Source organism: Phoca vitulina, unplaced genomic scaffold (assembly GCF_004348235.1).
Source record: "Phoca vitulina isolate PV1807 unplaced genomic scaffold, GSC_HSeal_1.0 scaffold65, whole genome shotgun sequence".
In the NCBI taxonomy this organism is placed as follows: domain Eukaryota; kingdom Metazoa; phylum Chordata; class Mammalia; order Carnivora; family Phocidae; genus Phoca; species Phoca vitulina.
The window spans coordinates 6,085,619-6,090,980 of record NW_022589768.1 but is presented as its reverse complement, the minus strand read 5'-3'; the positions used below and the strand labels follow the sequence as shown (position 1 = coordinate 6,090,980).

The window sequence follows — 5,362 nt, the reverse complement described above, 5'->3', positions numbered from 1 at the left end:
TACAAAACTAGCTTAAACAAACAAACAAACAAACAAAGGATATTCATTGACTCAGTTAAGTGGGAAGACCTACGGAGGGATGGCTTTAGGCATAGCTGGATTCAGGGGCTTGACCAAGGTCATCAGGGCTCTGTCTCCCTATTTCTTGACTGTTTCTCTGACTGTGTTGGCTTAATTCTGATGAGACTCAATCTACATGGCAGGGAGGATGGCCTCCTAGAGTCTCAAGCCCGTATCTTTGTGGCTTCTGATCAAAAAGGGAGAGAAAGACCCCCCCCCCCACCACCACCACTCACAGAAGCTTCATATAAAGTCTCAGGGAATACTCTGATTAACTCTCTCTGGATCTTATGCCCATCTCTGAACTGAACACGCAGCCTAGGGAAGAGAGTACTCTGGCTGCCTCAAGTGACATGTTCAGACCAGTTAGAGGAGAGGCTCAGAGTGACTGACAGCCCACAAGGGCCAGAGAGAGTAGGGGAGGTGTGGCTCCCTAAAGGAAAAACAAAGGCTGTTGTTATTAGAAGGAGGGGGATAAAGAATTCTGAGCAGGGAAGCACATCAGATGTCCCTTATATTTAGCAAAAGAAAAGTCAACAAAGACTTTAAAGCAGTCTACCTTCCATCTAAGAGAATAATTCCACACCAAAGAATTCATGAAAAAAAAAATCACAGACAAGGGCAGATTTGAATCCGAGGATGTTTATAATCACAGTACTGTTTATAATAGCAAAATGCTTTAACAAGCTAAATGTCCACTAAGAGGAGATTAAACAACTTAGTGCACATCCGTGTTATTGGGATGCTAAGCAACTGGTGAAAATGATCATTATTTCCTTGTATTTCATGACCAGGAAAGACCTCCATGATGCACTGTTAAGTGGAAAAGGCAGGCTACAAGGCAGCACACATATTATAATCTCATTTTTTAAATTGCGTATATACCCACTGGGAAATAAACATTGTCAGGAAACACATCGCAGGCTTAATAGAGGTTACCTTTGGGTGATTATTTCAATTTATTTAATTTGTTTATCTGAATTTTCTATGATAAGTACATATTACTTTTTAACAAGAGATAATTTTTTTTTTTTAGAAAAGAAATCAGGATAAACACACAAAGACACTCAAAAAATAGACATAACAAGGAAAGATACAAGAATGGGGGTGATCCATGACCACGCCCACAAGGTCAGAGATGCTCAGATGCAAGGACTCTAGGCCCGTAGGCGACTGTGGGGACACTGCACCCCTATTCATCCACTCTCCTTCTCCATTATCTTCACGACGCACGGTTACCACACTCATCGCGGGGTGGGGTGGGCAGGACGGGCTAACCAGGCAGGCTGCCACTGGCCCTCAGCTGAAAGAAGTCAAGTCGCCTTCGTCTTTTCCCTCCTCTGGCCCTGCCCGTGAAGACCACCTTTTCCCAGCCAGCCCGATCCCCACTCCAAGCCCTGCCAGTTCTGGCAGGAGCAGCTCAGGCTGGTCACCGGGCTCTCAGGTTAACTGAGCAATCACCCAACCCAGGAGTAAAAGTCACCAAGCCAGGAGCCAGGGAGGGGCCATAGTGACCTGGGAGCGTCCTCTTGGCCTGATGCCCTGATGCTCAGCTCCCCAGCACTGGCTCAGCAGACCCCACTCCAACTCCTCCTTTTACTCCCCCCAGGGGCTGGGATAAAAGGCTTCCTCTTTCCAACGTCCTCCAGCTCCAAACCAAAGTTAGCTTCTGCACAGTGCCTATTGCAGGGTGCTGGGCTTCTGGCCTTGGGTCCCTGCTGTGTCTCCACTTGGCGAATGCTGAAGGATTTGTCCTCCAGAGGCCTTGATATCATCGAATTGGTCAACTATAACTTGATTATCTCTTTTAGACAAGCACAGTGGGCAGTCCTCTTGAGTCTCTAGTAGCAAATTAAAACTGCCAGAAGCCGAATCTCTGGTTACAGAGAGAACAAGAGCCATCAGACACAATTTGCTAGAATTTTTGTTTCCCAAGAGAAAGGAACGGGGGAAAAAAATCACTATGGTCAAGTGTTGGGAAGAAGGGGGCACTTCAGGCCAATAAAGGGAATATGTTCAAGAATTGTCTGGAACATTCCTGTTCTATAATATAAAATTCACATAAATTTTATATGCTATCCATGATATAGCTGTATGTCTTTTTTCAATATTTTTAATGAAAATTTTCAAACATAATGATTTTCACAGTGAAAATATTCCTATACCCATCACCCAATTTAATACTTTATTATATTTGCTTTATCATATCTCTCTCTACCTCTCCATCCATCCATCAATACATTTTACGTTTTTATGCATCTCAAAGTAAATTGCAGACATCAATAACATCCCCCTAGTTACTTCAGTATGTTTATCTTTAACTAGAGCTTGGTATTATTTGTTTATAGTTAAAAAAATTTTTTTAAGTAGGTTCTATACCCAATGTAGGGCTTGAACTCATGACCCTGAGATCAAAAGTTGCATGTTCTACCAACTGAGCCAGCCAGGAGCCCCTGTTTATAGTTTTTTGAAGTGAAACCTACAAGCAATGAAACACAGAATCTTAAGTGTGCATTTGCCCAATTTTCACAAATACATAAACCTGTGCACCCTAACCTCTGTCAAGATAGAGAACCCTACCATCACCCCAGAATGCTTCCTTATGCCCCTTCCCAATCAATACCTGCCCCCAACCTCTCAGAGGACACCACTGTTTGGATTGTTTCCACCATAGATTAGTTTTACCTGTTCTAGAACTTTATATATATTGAATCATATAGAATATACTCTTTTGTGTAAGGCTTATTTCACTCAACATAATGGTTTTGTGTCACCTATGTTGCTGCATGTACCAGTAATTTGTTCTTTTTTTATTTGGAGTAATATTCCATTTTATGAATATAGCATTTTACCCATTTTCCTATTGATGGATGTCGGGTTTTTTCCAGCTTTTTGGCTATTACGAAGAAGTTGCTATGAACATTCCTGTATAAGTCTTTTTGGGGACATAATTTCATTTCTCTCAGGTCAATACCTAGATGTGGAATTCCTGGGTCATAGGGTTGGTGTATAATTAGTTTTAAAAGAACTGGCTTTTTCCAAAGTGGTTGTATTAGCGTACATTCCCACTAACAATATATGAGAGTTCTGGTTGCTCCTTATTCTCATGAGCCTTTGGTAGGGGTCAGTCATTTAAATTTTAGCCATTTTGTTGCGTATGTAGTAGTATCTTATTGTTTTAATTTGCATTGCCCTGATTATTAATAATATTGTCTTTTTTGTGTGCTTGTCATCCATTCGTATATCATCTTTTGTGAAGCATCTGTTCAATTTTTTTTAAAAGATTTTATTTATTTAGGGGTGCCTGGGTGGCTCAGTTGGTTAAGCGGCTGCCTTCAGCTCAGGTCATGATCCCAGAGTCCTGGGATTGAGCCCCACGTCGGGCTCCCTGCTCAGTGGAGTCTGCTTCTCCCTCTCCCTCTGCCTGCCTCTCTGCCTACTTGTGCTCTCATCTCTCTGTCAAATAAATAAATAAAATCTTTAATAAAAAAAATTTTATTTATTTAGGGGCGCCTGGATGGCTCAGTCGTTAAGTGTCTGCCTTCGACTCAGGTCATGGTCCCGGGGCCCTGGGATCGAGCCCTGCATCAGGCTCCTTGCTCAGTAGTGAGCCTGCTTCTCCCTCTGCCTGCCAATCCCCCTGCTTGTTCTCATTCTCTCTCTCTCTCTCTCTGACAAACAAATAAATAAATAAAATCTTTTAAAAAAAAGTTTTGTTTTTTTTTTTTAATTTGAGCCACCCAGGCACCCCACATCTGTTCAAATCTTTTGCCAATTTTTCACTGGGGTTGTTTGTCTTTTTATTATTGAGTTGTAGACATTATTTATATATCTTGGATATCAGTTCTTTTCAGATATATTTTGCAAAATTTGACCCCAGTGTATAGCTAACCTGTTTTCTTTTTTTTTTTTTTAAGTAATCTCTACACACATCGTTGGGCTCAAACTCACAACCCCGAGATCAAGAGTTACATGCTCTACTGACTGAGCCAGTCAGGCACCCCTTGCCTATTTGATTTTTAAACAATGTCTTTGATGAGCTTATGTTATTGTTAAAGTCTTATTTATCAGTTTTTTAACTCATGGCTATTACTTTCCTAAGAAACATTTGCTACTCTCAAGCCACAAAGGTATTCTTGGTTTTCTTTTAAGAGCTTTATGGTTTTAGCTTTTATTTTGCATCTGTGCTCTGTCTTGAGTTACTTTTTGTGTATGGTGTGAAATAGGAGTTAAGGCTCTTTTTTTTTTAAATTTGGGTATCCAGTTATTCCAGCCCCCATTTATTGAAAAGATTTTTCTCTCTCCCTTGGATTGCTTTGGCACCGTTGTCAAACACCAAATAACTAAATAAGTGTGAGTCTATTTTCGGTTCTCTGTTCTGCCCCTTGATTTACTGGTTGATCCTTATAATGGTACCACGCTATGTTGATTAGTATAGTTTTATATTTAGTCTTGAAGTAAGGTAATGTAAGTCTTCTAACTTCTTTTCAAGATTGCTTTGGGGACACCTGGGTGGCTCATTCGTTAAGTGTCTGCCTTCGGCTCAGGTCATGATCTCAGGGTCCTGGGATCGAGTCCCGCATCGCGCTCCCTGCTCGGCGGGAAGCCTGCTTCTCCCTCTCCCATCCCCCCTGCTTGTGTTCCCTCTCTCGCTGTGTCTCTCTGTCAAATAAATAAATAAATAAAATCTTAAAAAAAAAAGATTGCTTTGGATATTCTAGGTCCTTTGCATTTCTGCATAAATTTTAGAGTCAGCATGTCAATTTTTATAATTCTATAAGCCTATGGAAATTATGATTTATGAGATCTGTAAATCAATTGAGAATTAACAGTATTGAGTCTTCTAATCCATGAACATGGTATATCTCTCCATGTGTTTAGATCCTTGAAAAATTTCCCTCAGGAATGTTTTATAGTTTTTAGTGTGTAAATTTTGCACATCTTTTGTTAAATTTATTCTTAAGTATTTTCTGTTTTTTGTTTTTATTGTAAATTGGATTATTTTTTTTAAGGGGGGGAGAGGTAGAGAGAGAGAATCTTAAGCACACTGGGCATGGAGCCTGATGCAGAGCTCAATCTCAAAACCCTGAGACCATGACCTGAGCCAAAATCAAGAGTTAGATGTTTAACTGCCTGAGCCACCCACCCCCAAGTTGGATGGTTTTTAAAATTTTACTTTTCAACTATCTACTACTAAAAAGTATGGAATGCTTCACAAATTTGATGTCATCCTTGTGCAGGGACCAAGTTAATCTTCTTTATCACTCCTGTTTCAGTGTATGGGTTGCCGAAGTCTAAAAAC

General features: G+C 40.5%; 1 non-coding gene across 1 annotated transcript; it reads right to left on the bottom strand.

Moving 5' to 3' along the window:
* Window positions 1–5,256: 5,256 nt before the first annotated feature.
* Window positions 5,257–5,362, bottom strand: LOC116624327. The gene has a single exon (XR_004297870.1). It is a non-coding gene; the product is annotated as a U6 spliceosomal RNA (small nuclear RNA).